At 40.3% G+C, this 12,820-nt stretch overlaps 1 long non-coding RNA gene across 1 annotated transcript; it reads left to right on the forward strand.

Moving 5' to 3' along the window:
• Window positions 1–1,517: 1,517 nt before the first annotated feature.
• On the forward strand, window positions 1,518–12,559 carry LOC309660221. Its single transcript, XR_014263286.1, has 3 exons — window positions 1,518–7,969; window positions 10,897–11,004; window positions 12,069–12,559. It is a non-coding gene; the product is annotated as an uncharacterized lncRNA (long non-coding RNA).
• Window positions 12,560–12,820: the final 261 nt, after the last annotated feature.

The following is a 12,820-nucleotide window of genomic DNA, read 5'->3' on the forward strand; positions in this document are numbered from 1 at the left end:
GGTGATCAGCGAGAAACCCAGATAGGAGAACCGGGACTCAAGGTTGGGTCCAGCTCAGCACAAGTGTGAACTGTTGGCTGAGGACAGGACTGGCATGAGTGGGCCGGTAGAGTTTGGGAACATCAGTGCATGGATTAGAAAAAAGGAAATAAGAGGAGGAAATTGGGCTGATCCAGCAAGGGGAGCTGTTGCCCAAATGGCAGAGCAAGACAGGGCAGGACTATCCCCTTGATGGGGGCAGAGTCACACAGTAAGAAGAGCAGGCCAGGTGAGGAAGGGTTGGTTGGGATGAAGGAAAGGGAAGTTAAGTGCTAGAGGACAGGGAGCCAAGACAGAATCGCTGGGGTCAGGGGAGGGTGTAGTTACTACTTACTACAGCCTCTTTGGTAGCTGTGCTGCCACATTTGTGTTTAAAGTAATAGTGCTCATCGATTGCTGTTGGTGGTCATGTGGCCCCAGTTGAGGTGTGAGGAAGAAATCAGAGGCTGGGGAACTAGTTTTCTGTGTGAAAACAGAGAAACTGAATTGTGCTGATGCATTTCTGAGTGTAGTTGATGCTCAGGTTTCTTAATGAAGGGAAAAAAATCTTGCAGCTGAAAATCTGTTCTCAGGTCAATGAGAAAGGTGACAGATAATATGTTACCAGCTTTTCTGTCGATTATCCATTATGTTATGAGGATTGTATGTTGAAACACTGCAGATAAAGTGTCTCAATTAAGACTATAATTTAGATTTAATGAGTTATTATATGTTAATAAAAGATCAATTAGCAGTTAAATAGCCATTGATCCAGGTACAATAAGTATGTCAGAAAGACATCAAGTTGTCACTGAAATAACTGGAGATTGCATGAGCAACGTGTAAGCAATTAGATTCTCAATATATTCAGCCTATAATGAATGTCAATGCATTTAATTGCTATTTAACAAGAAAGCTTAATGTAAAGTCTCATGCCATTAACTCACATACCTGTTCACAGTTCTTCAATAGATGCATTTATTCAGTGGTTCATTCAACAAATATTTAATTAATCACACACCAGGTGAAGTGAGAGAAACATGAGTATTAGGTACATTTGATTCCCTGCCTTCAAAGAACTTAAAATCTAGTATTGAAATCTAGATTCACCTACATGGAAGAATAAAGGGACCAGGTAGATAGTAGTACATTTTTCACATATTTTCTGATTAAGTTCCAGTTATCACCACCATTAACTGAAATTTCTTACATGTTGAAAGAAAACTTTGTTGTTGGGAACTGCTGCATTTAGGGGATGTTTGTTACCACAGCACTATATAGCAAAGCTGACTAATATAGTGAATAGAAGAGTGGTTGACTAGTCAGGCCAGAGATGTGTATTCTGGTGTGATGTTGACATTGGAGAAGCTAAAGCTTTATCATCCTGAATATTAGAGCAAGTGGGTATTGATAAGTAAAATTACTCTTAGTGTTTTCATGCCCAGTCTCCAAGATCGCAATTTCTCTGGAACCATAGGAGGATCAAATATATATATATATATATTGAACTCCTCCTTTTAAGGGAGTCACTGTGGCCATGTTTCCACCTTCTAACTTGGCTCCCCTGGTCGTGCAATGGCCTTTAAGATGCAGGACCTCTCTCTGAGTCTGGCATTCTCTCCCAGGCTCTGCTCTGGAAAGTGAGGCACTGGTTCTTTTTTCTTTCTGGGTTCCTTCTTTCTCTAGGCTCTTTTCTCCAGGACCAGGAAGGTTTTAATTTTTATTTTAAAAAAAATCTTATTGTCAGGCAGGAAAATGCTTATGTGATGATTGCATTCTACCCCACGTGAATTTATTTCACAAATAGTGTTCAAGCACTCTAGGCTCTGGATCTCGGAAATCACAATTCTTTTTCCTTCTCAGAAAGTTCAGCTCTTTCTAGGAACTTCAAGATCTTCTTTAGTTGCTCAAAAGACAAACTGTCTCTCTCTTCAGCCCTTCCCTGGGTGTCCACAGAGGACTGGAACTGCCTCAGTGCTCAATTGTGGGGCAGGTATTTGTTCCTGGGAAGCAAAGGAGTGAAAAGTATTTGTTGTACATGTTGTGACCTAACAGACCCCAAGCCCAAACTTCCATAAGTCTCTTGTATATGTCAGTCTTGGTTAGTGCTTGACTTGGGGAGGTAATGATAAAGGGTCTGTGTTCCAACTTTAAATCAGCTGGAAGCTTAGATAAGAGATACACCACAGGAGATGAGAGAGGGAGACATTGATAGTAGGCCGGGGGAGGAAACTGGAGTCAGAGGTGGCCATGAGAACAAGGTCTTTAGGAATTACTGGGAATCTAGATGACACTGCAGGACATCCTTCTGTTTTGGGAAAGGCAACCCCAGAAGGTTGGAAATCTGGGGACACCTATGGAGATGACACCTGAGTTATAATTGTAAAATGAATAACCAAAGTAACGATCTCCTTGAAAAGTGGAAAATTTAGACATGAAAGATATTAAAAATTTAGCCGTGTAACCCAAAGATGGGTTAAAAATTGCTTCTAAATTTAATATCCTTTCTCCATCTCAATTTAGATTTAGTTAGGTGAGTTTGTATCTATCGACAGAGTAAAGTTTATCTTTGGAAGCTACTTTTAATTAATTGTGTCTTAAGAAGCGACTTTCTAGGATCTGCGTTCGTATCCGTTACTCCTGCAGCAGGAGGAACTCTGTTGCTGTCACTCTGTGAGGTGGGCAAAGATAGAAGGACAGAGGCTAGAGCCCAAGGGGAGCTCAACACAGGGTGGCGGGGAGGGAGGAGCACAGGCAGACAAAGGATTGTTTCAGTACCTGGACAGCTCAGTGTGGAGCGAGGCCAATGTGGGTTTTATGTTTGAATCTTATTTTATTGGATAACCAAACAGATAAAAGGATTGCACAGAGTAATTATTTTGTAGTCAAGCTGGCTCCCCACTTTTGGCAAGGGGATGAAAGAGAAAATAAAGGAACGGGGGTGATGGGCAATTTGTGTGCTTCTTTTCTTGGACCTTCCCTTCCCCTAGAGGAGTCTGGGCTGGAACACCCACGACATCACTGAGTAAATTAATCCTGACCATAGGCGACAGGGGAAGCTTCCATCAGCTCCCTCCCACATTACAAACAATGGGTTTAAAGGAAGTAAAAAAGCGATTTGAATGGCAAGCACTTAAAAAGACTCCCTTGTTCTCCACCTTCAGGTCTAATAGCCCTCCCCAGAGCAGACACAGAGCATTCTAAGAGAAATAAAAATATCCCGCCTAAACACACACGAGCACACAAAAAAATCCAAGTTAAGAAGGTTAGCGTCTTAGTTGTCTCAGCAACATGCCATCAAGTTGAGATGAGCAGGAAATGCAGATAACACAAGGAAAAAGGAAAACATCATAAGCCCACAAAGAGGGGAAAGCTGGGATGCTGAGAGAAGAAAAGCAAAGCCCTTTTTCTTGCTGTTTCATTAAGGGGAACTTAACTTTTAAATAGCCTCTTAAAAAAGCTAAAATAGAATCTGCTTTTGTGTAACCTGTGTACTTGGCGTATGTTAAGAAATTGTGTTATCAGCATTTCCTGTGTGGCACCACGTTCAAAAGCAAAATTGTTACAAATGTTCGTATAATTCCACAGGGAAACAAGATGGTGTCATGTTAAAATGGGATTTGATTTTTTATTAGAAATTAGTGGTCTGGGATAAACATACAGAAAAGACCAAATGTAGATTGCTTTGCTTACCTGAGCCAAAAGTCATCATAATATTACAGCACAGAATGAGACAAATGGACATTTGAGAGCCTGATTCTTTCTCTTCCAAGACTGTATTCAGAAAATTGCTGACATTTGGTTCCTAGGAGGGGGACATTTCTGATTGTGGAAATGCAACATCTATACTCTCAGCCAAGGCTGTAAACTTGTTATTGGAACAGGAACATGGGGGTAGGAGGGATGTTAAAGAAAGGCAGGAAAAGAGGCAGGAGAAGATGGGGGAGGACCAGCCTATTCCATTGTTACACACCTCTAGTTATTAGAAAATGTGTTTTAATGTTGAATCAAAGTCTATCACCAGGTAACTTTCCAAATCCTGTACTCTGGAGCCATGCAGAACAAATCAGCTTTCTCTAGCTACTTCAGTTCTTTAGATATTTGAATGATAGCATTTCTTCCCTTGATCTTCTCTTCTTTGGGCCAGGGGTTCTTAAAGTGTGGTCCTCAATCTGGAGCATCAGCATCACTGGGGAACTTGTTAGAAATGCAAATGCTCAGCTCCTCTTCCCCCACGTAGGGCATGGGTCCCAGTAATCTGAGGTTCAACAGTCCTCCAGGTGATTCTGATGAAGGCTCAAATTTGAGAACCACTGCTCAAGGCTAAGAATTCTTTGTTCAATCAACTCTCCCATTTTAATTCACTCACTCATTCATCCATCCATTCATTCGTCCATCAAATATTTATAGACTAAAAACATTGTAAACTGGGATAAAGGGATAAAGACACTTTGTAGGGGTAAAAGCATGAAAGACACAGTTTGTGCACTCAGACAAGAGAGATGGTTTCAAGATCCCTCCCTGTCCTAACTGTTCTCTGTTTGCCTGGTTGGTTGTAATTCCCAGATGTGATCAATCAGTAGCATGTAGCATAGCAGGACTGCTTCCTCCCTAAATGTAATATTTATCCCACATTTCATCCACAACGTGGACATGAGAGAAATTGTCAAATGCCTCACTGTATCTCACTGAATCCAAGAGATGAGTGAGCAAGGATCTGGGATAACGGAACAGGTGTTTGGGGAAGATTAATCTAGGAATAATGGTTAGGACTGAATGAGGAGGTGTGGTAGATTGCTCCTCCTGATTCACTCCTAGTGAATCAGCCTCCTACTACCCACACTCTTGTGTAGTTCCCACCCACATTCATGCTGGGCTTGGTCATGTGACTTGCTTTGGCCAATGGGACATCAACATCCATAAAGCAAGCAGAAGTTTGATAAGTGCTCATGCATTAGGGTTTGCCCTCTTAGAATGCAGTTTCCATCTTGTGTGCAAGCCCAGCTTGGTATGGTCCCCTTGAGGATGAAAGAATACATGAAGAGAGCGGTCCAGAAATCCCGGCTGTCCTCACTGTCCCGGCTACGTCAACTTTCCCTGCAGACTCCTGAATTAGTCCACGTGAGAACAACAAAGAACTGTTCAGCCAACCCCCAAAATTATGAAAAATAATACACTCATGATGTTTTTAGCCATTAAGTTCTGGGATGGTTTGTTACACAGCAATAGGTGACTAATACTGAAAAATACTAAAGATAAAAGGGGGCTTTGGGGACTAGGGTGATCAGTATTCCAGTGGGGCAGGACCATGGACACGGGAAAAAGAGGAGTCCTCATATGAGAGGCAGTTTCCCTGTGGAAGGAGCTCATCTTTGGAGGATAAGAAAAGATGGTTCTGAGATTTCAGAAGCATAGGGAATGATAGAGACAGAGCCAAAACAAAATATATTTCTATTCTTGGTAAGTATCTCTATTACGTGTTCTTAAGAGGGAACAAATGGTATTCTGGAGATTATCTCTAGTAGTAGAGGCTGTCATCAGGGAGTACAGTGAAACCCTTTGTCCAGGTGCTTTGCTAGGTCCTGTCAGAACTGTGATTCCAGGTGTAATTGCTGTCTACAGCTATGTTACAAATGACCCCAAAGCGTAGCAACTTAAAACAACAAACATTTATTTTCTCACAGTTTATGTGGGTCATCCAGGTGTGGTTTTCCTAGTTTCAGTGTCTCTTACAAGGCTGCAATTAAAGCACTGACTAGGACTGTAGTAATCTCAAGGCTCTACTGGGGAAGGATTCACTTTCTAAACTCACACATGAGGCTTTTGGGAGGATTAAGTTCCTCATGGGTTGTTGGACTGAGGGACCCCAGTTCCTTGCTTGCTGTTGACTGGAAACTTCCCTTAGTTTCTTGCCATGTGGACCTCCCTGTAGGGCAGGTCACAATCTGGCATCTGGCTTCATCAGAGCAAGCAAGAGGACAAACTTAACAGGAAGCCAAAAATCTTTTTGTAATCTAATCTTGGAAGTGACAACTCATCACTTTTGTCATATTTCGTTTGTAAGAAGTGAGTCTGTAGGTTAGCAGACTGCACTCAAGAGGAGGACATTAGGCAAGGACATGCATACCAGGAGGTGGAGATCACTGAAACAATTTAGATGTTGTCTCCTACTCTGGGATTGTGGGGTAAGTGGTACTTCTGACTACACAACACATAGGTGGCCACACCCTTGTTAGCCTGGGCCAGAATTTCCATCTCCTTGGATGAGGAAGGTTGAATACTATCCTAGAGCTACCCTCTAGGCTTTAAATTCTCTGAACTGGTCACATAGAGGAATTTATTTTCTGAAATAAGCTCATTCCTCCTTTGCTGAGAGAGATCTGGACCATCTGATGGGATGGCCCTGTTTTCTCTCCATTTTACCTCAGGATATCAAAATCTTTATATACATCTGCTTCCTGCTCTTCAAACTCAAGTTCTCTCTCTTCAACAAACCTGCTACCTTAATAAAGCCTTTACTTGATTCAGCTGCTCCCTGTGAGTGCTGTCCTATTCCTTTCCGACTTATGACCCCCAAACTTTCTAAATAAGTGGTCTTCTAACCCCTGTACTCACTTTCTCCCCATTGCTCCATCTATAAATTTCACTATCTGCATCTACCTCTAGCTCTCTACGAAAATTGCACTCTCCAGGGCAGTCAAGGAGTCCCTTCCTTCATTGCAGCCACTGGCCCTTTGTCAGACTCATTCCCTTTGACTTCTTTACAGCATTTGACACCCCCTGCCCCCTTTCTTGTAGTGCTTTCCTTTGGTTTCTGGTGTAAGTATACTGTACAGCACATAGTAGACACTCAATAAATATTTGTGGTGGAATGAATACACTGCTAGTATCTTCTGTTTCCAGGATTATTCCATATCTGTCTCCTATCCTGGCTCCATTTCTACTTCTTTCTCCTATACATATCGATTTGATATTTGATTCTATGTGAGGTATTTATCTCACTGAGAGGGTTCATCTATTTTTTACAAAAAGGTTTGCTGGAATATGTTTTTTATAATATTCATTGGTAGATGCGAGTGACCCTCATTTTTCCCTTCTGGGAGACCCCCTAGCATCTGCTAGGCCCTGTGCTTAGGGAAGTTGTCCCTTTCCAGACCCAGGGGGTGAAGTGGGCACTGTAGTCTCATTCTCTGCCAGGGAGTGGTTTAGACATGAACATATGACTCAGTTTTGGCCTTTGGAATTTGTTCTTATGACTTTATTCCTTTTGTATTTCTGTAATGTCAACTCAATGGACTTGGGGAGACAAATACATGTGCTCAGTCTTCCATTTAAATTAAATGCCTGATTATGTTTTAACACATGGAGCCTATGTTAATATGTATCTGATATCTATCGCCATGTAACAAGCCACCTCAAAATTAGCAGCTTGAAACAATGGCTGTTTTATTTGCTCACAATTTGGTGAGGCAGCAATTTGAGTTGGGCTCAGCTGGACAGCTTTTCTGCTAGTATCATCTGGGGTCACTTAGTGGCCTTGGTCATCTGGCAGCTCTACTGAAGCTACATGGTCTAAGGCATCCTCATTCACACATGTGGTAGTTGGTGCTGGTTGTCAGATGGTGAGTCTGTGGGGCTTTGACTGCTCAACTCTGCTATGTGGCCTCGCCTCCTTCAGAAAGTCAGCCGGGGTTTTATCACATGGCAGTTTCAGGGAAATATTTCAATAAGGTGAGAAAAGCTGCTGCAAAGCATTTTAAAGCCTATGTTCAGAAGCCATGTGTTATTTCTGCCACATTCTATTGGATAGAACAAGTCAAGTCATAGGCCAGTTCAGATTCAAGGGATGGGGAAACTGAATCCAGCCTTTGATGGTGCAGCTGCAAAGTCATACTGCAAAAGAGCATGCATACAGAGATGAGAGGATTTTGTGATCAGTTTTTGCAATCTGGTATTTATGTACTGAAGACCAGTGACTTTATTGTTCTTATGTAGGTGATATATGTTGACTAGAAAATAAGCAAAAAGTAAAAGAGGAGAACAAAAATATTGCCTCAAATTCTGTCAAGAAGTAACCTAATAACTTCAGGTGGATATCATTCCAGGTAGCTCTTTAAGTGTGTAAATGGAATGAAAATGCAGAATAATTTTGTAAAAATTGAGTCTTACTATGCATTTTCAGAAAAATAAAAAAGCATTAAATTGAATTTTTCTTGAATTTAACAGATGAAAAAGAAACCAAAGAAAAACCAGAGGAATTATGGAACTTCAGATAATGTTTTTTTTTTTTTACCACAGAGATATTAGATCCTAAAAGTGCTCCCTAAGGTTATAAAGAAAGATTATAAAAAAAATTAAGAAAGCTAGATTTTTTTTAAAAAAAAGGTCCATGTTTAATTTTAGAAATATTGATTGACTCTCTGCTATGAAAGATAAGGAAATTAAAACTTTTAATCTTCCTCTCACCTCATTTCCCACTCCCCTCATCTTATGAGTTTTTTAGCAACATTATTTTTAAAAAATGTTGGAGTATAAAGCATTTATATTCTACATTTATAATTCTATAATTCCATAATTATCATGGTTTAGTCTTACATTTATAATCAAATGAATTTGCTGCTCACTGCCTGTCCTTGTACTGCAGTTTCTGCTTTCCTGAATTATTTATTTTTAAAAATTCTGATTCAATTTTAGTTTGCTGGATTTCATTATCAAACATTTTTCAAGATGAGCTCATAGTACTTGCTCTCTGAGTTCTTGCATACTTGAAAATTTCTGTTGGTTTCCACCACACTGACCTGGCTGGGTATAAAAGTTTGGTGTCCCAATCTCCTTCCCATAAGACTGTGGACATTGTTCCACTGCCTTTGGGTATTGAATTTTGCACTGTTGCCTTTATCACTGCTCTTCAATTCATTCTTGATTGGCAGGATTCATTATTAGTTTTTTGGGGAAGGATTCTTATATGCTTTATTCTCCAAGTTCTTTCATGTCAAGAATACTTGCCTGTTACCTTTATGTGTCTGATATTTGCCTCTTTATAAGTGATTCTATGTGTTTTTGGAGGGTTCTGAATGCCTAAATAATTCTTTCACAGTCTTCTTTGAATTTCAATAATGCAAGAAGGTGATGCCTTGTTGATGATTCCATACTGGAATTTTCTGGCACATGGTATTAGTTCTTCCTTTATAGCAAGGAATTTTCTTGTGTTATATCTCTAACTACATTTCTATTCTGGTTTTTGGCTCTTCTTCAGGAACAATTCCTATGTTGGATGGCCTTTGTCTTTCATATCTATTATTTTCTAAGTGCTTTAAAACTCCTTATCTTTTTTCCCCAAAATTTATTTTTGATTATCTCATATTATTCCTCAATCAGTGAAACCTAGATTGTTCACTGATGTTTCTAATTTGATTATTAGTTCTTTGATGATGTGATTTTGGTCTTCAAGCTATTTCATTAGCTATTCTGTTGGTCTCATTCTGTTGTTTTGTAATTTTGCCTTCATACTCTTGATTATTGATTTCATGTTTTTATTAAATTTATCTATAGTCCAAATCAGTTGTAGAAAATGTTCTTCTAAAATGGATATTTTGTCATTAGCATGCTATATTCCTTTAGATGTGGTAAATTTGATAATTACCATACCTTTTCTTTTTGTCTTGTTCTTGTTAATGTAGGCAGCCTTTCTGTTTCTCTGATTGAGTATGCATAAATCTTCTTGGCTCCCTTCTCTCTGCAGCTGAGATCTGTTTTTCTCCTCAGCTACTGCTTAAAGCCTGAGATATTGCAGTTTTATTCACTTTTCAGTTTAGTCAAGGTCACAGGGCAGGAGCTGGGGAGGTGGTGGAGGAGAAGTCTTCTGGAGCTTTAAGCTGGCTTTGCTGCATGACCTGGGCTCTGGGCTATCTTCTGGGATTTTGTTAAATGACCCATTCTGGATTTATACCTCCTTGTTAGGGTGTCTCTGCTTCCTAGGGAGGAAAACCACAGGTTTCAGATCATCCTCACAATTCAGCATGGCACCCTGGAAGGCCATTTTACTGATAGCCCAAGATTCCACTGTATGTAGTAGGGGGCTTTTATCTCCAGGGTTTTAACCATGATATTTCCTTGGCTCAGACCCTAGTCTTCTCTCCAGACTCAAGCCTGTTGGAGGAAGTCTCAAGATTTTGTTGATTCACCTCCCCTCCCCACCCTTAGTTTGGTTTCTGGGAGCTGAGACCAATGTTAGGAACTTGCAGAGCCACACCACAAACTTGACTCACTTCTTGGCCACCACTTTTTGAAGTCTGTAGATGTTTGGATTATTGTTGATGAATTTTTTTGCTGGTGTTATCATTATTTACTAATTTCATAAGATATGAGATAAATGTTTATCTTCTTTTTGCCATGTTTACCCTGAAGCCATGACATACTTTATTTTTATATAGTCATATACGTTGGTTGCTTACTTTGAGATTTTGAAGTGTTAATATAAAGCATATTTTTCAAATATACTTTTCTTTTCTAGAAAGTATAGGAAGGCCTCTTTTTACTTCTTTAGTTCTGACAATTTCTCAGATACAGTAAAGAATGGTGATAAGCTAAGAATAGAAAACAAAAAACACAAATTAACTACAGCTATAAAACAATATTAAACAAAGCAAAAAACACCCTACAACATTTCAGTGAATCGTACAATTGAAACCAAAGTCAAGATTTTCACAGATGATATTATCTAGTTTGAGATGAGAAATAGTTTCATTTTTCAGTTGAGTACAATGGGATTTGGAGACTTTAAATCACCTTAAAGCTCAAGGTCACACAGCTAATAAACACAAGAGCCATGCTTTAAATGCAGGCCTGTGATGTTCTAAACCCAAAGTTCCCTTCCAGTACTCCTCCAAAAGGACCCTAGAAGAATCCTGTGCTATTTGGTTGGATGGAGTGCAGAAAGGAGCTCAGACAGCATCTTCACCAGACAAAGAGAGGACAGAGGAACAGGTGAGTTTGTTGGTAAAAATATCCCATTTGTGATAGTTCCCCAAGAAACAGACTTTTCTCAAAAATTTAAAGCATGGTCATCTTTTAGTTTGGGTTTCAAGAAGGAGGCCTAGCAGAGTTATAGGGGAGAGGGACTTAAGGATGTTTACATCAGTTGCAGGAGACTTTATCAATCACTGGTTGCTGTGTAACAAACCACCCCAAGCTCAATGTCTTCAAACAACAATCACTTATTCTCACTCATGTACCTATGAGTAGGCTGACGTTCAGCTATTCTAGGCTGAGCTCTCCTGGGCCTGACTCCAGGTTTCAGGTTGGGTCCAGGTTTCCTCTTGGTGTCTTTCATTTTCCTCACATCAGTGGGCTGGCTAGATCATGTTCTTTTCATGGTAATGGTAGAAGTGCAAGACAGCACATGCATGCAAATATGTGCATGTGTTTTTGCTTGTGTCATGTTTGCTAACATCCTTTGGCCAAAGCAAATCACATGGCTGAGCTCAAGGTCAATGTCCTCCAGTGGGAGGAACCACAAAGCCCCTGGATAAAGGGGATGAATGCAAGGAGGGGTGAAGAATTGGGTCAATAATTTAATCTACCACAGGGACTAGGAAGATTTCTTTTTAAAAGCAGGCAAGAAAAACAGCCTGAAGGTCCTGAAAACAAAAGGTATTAAATTGAGAAGATTCCATCTTGTTTGAGAAGGTTATTTCTGGGAAAACACAGTTCAGGCTCTGTGGGTAACTCAGAGTGAGATCTGAAGTTAAATGATGAGGACAGAAATGGGGTCTTGAATAAAAGTCAGAAATGACCCGTCTGTACAAAACAGGTACAAAAGACTTTCCATGTCCCCCATCTCTTGTTTGTAGGAAAAAGGTTTCAGCCTCCTGGACCTTTCTTGAGTTCCAAAGGGCAGATTCAAACATTTACTGACTAGAGGAATGAGAGAACACAGAAACAAAGAAAAGTCAGTCAAGAAACAATAGTGCAGTGATAGGGCAGGGTCCTGGTTCCTCCTCAAGGGATATACATAACAATCTGATACATATCTCTGAGTCCTTCTACAGGAACTAAGGTCCCCATCCAGGTGGAGGATGGTAACTTCAGGCTGAGTACAAGTCCTTGGACCCCAGACTGGTTGGAACCAGAAGGCTGATGATTGAGATGCTTGAAACACCACCCTGTTACCTCACCATTGACCAATCAGGGGAAGGTCACACATCCTGCAGCCCTCCCCCCAAATTTTGCCTCTAAAAACTCTTCCCTGAAAACCATTAGGGAGTCAGGGCTTTTTGAACCCAAGGTACCTGTTCTCCTTGCTTGGCCCTGCAATAAATGTTTCTCTGCTCCAGGCTTCGATGTTTCCTTTTGTTTGGCCTTACTGTGTGTCGGGCACATGAACCTGGGTTTGACAATGCATTGTCTTGGAATCCTATTCACCCCATACACTATTTTTCTAGGCTGCAATGCTCAGCAGAAAGAGTTTGTTTCTGTCTTTTTTCATTGCTATTTTCCTGGCACTTTACTCAGTGTCTGGTACATGATATGCATCCCACAGTTCTTTTTTTTTTTTTTTTCATCCCACAGTTCTTTATCAAGTGAGTGAGTGAGTGAATGAATGAATGAAATATGGGAGGGAAATTTTGAGCTATTGCTTTTTTCTGTGGCTTGCATAAAAAAAAATCTGAATAATTAGGCAGTACCACGTTGGGGTTAAACCAGAATCCAGTATAAACATGGATTCAAAGTGTGACTCTACTCTTAGGTTAGAGACCTCACAATTTGCTGAGCATTAGTTAAGAATTAACCCTGGAGAAAA

The sequence above is a fragment of the Balaenoptera physalus genome (genome assembly GCF_965194825.1).
Source record: "Balaenoptera physalus genome assembly, chromosome: 4".
NCBI classification, from domain to species: Eukaryota; Metazoa; Chordata; class Mammalia; order Artiodactyla; family Balaenopteridae; genus Balaenoptera; species Balaenoptera physalus.